Below are 238 nucleotides of genomic sequence, written 5' to 3' on the forward strand. Positions count from 1 at the left end.
CCCTAATTTATTCTCGGGTCATACTAAGATGACTGTGATTTGACAGTGTTTTGTCTTGTTGGGGACATCTGTACTTCATTGGATTTTAGTAACAAACGCTTGTACAACACCTTTGCCACTCTCTAGGTCAAAATAGTATAATCCAGTGACAAGCGAGAGTAAGATGACTAGTACTAAGTTGACTGCAGGTTTTATATCAGAGTATCCTCTCCTAGGCTTTTCCTCAAAAGAAGACTGC

This window comes from Octopus bimaculoides, chromosome 3, assembly GCF_001194135.2.
Source record: "Octopus bimaculoides isolate UCB-OBI-ISO-001 chromosome 3, ASM119413v2, whole genome shotgun sequence".
NCBI lineage: Eukaryota > Metazoa > Mollusca > Cephalopoda > Octopoda > Octopodidae > Octopus > Octopus bimaculoides.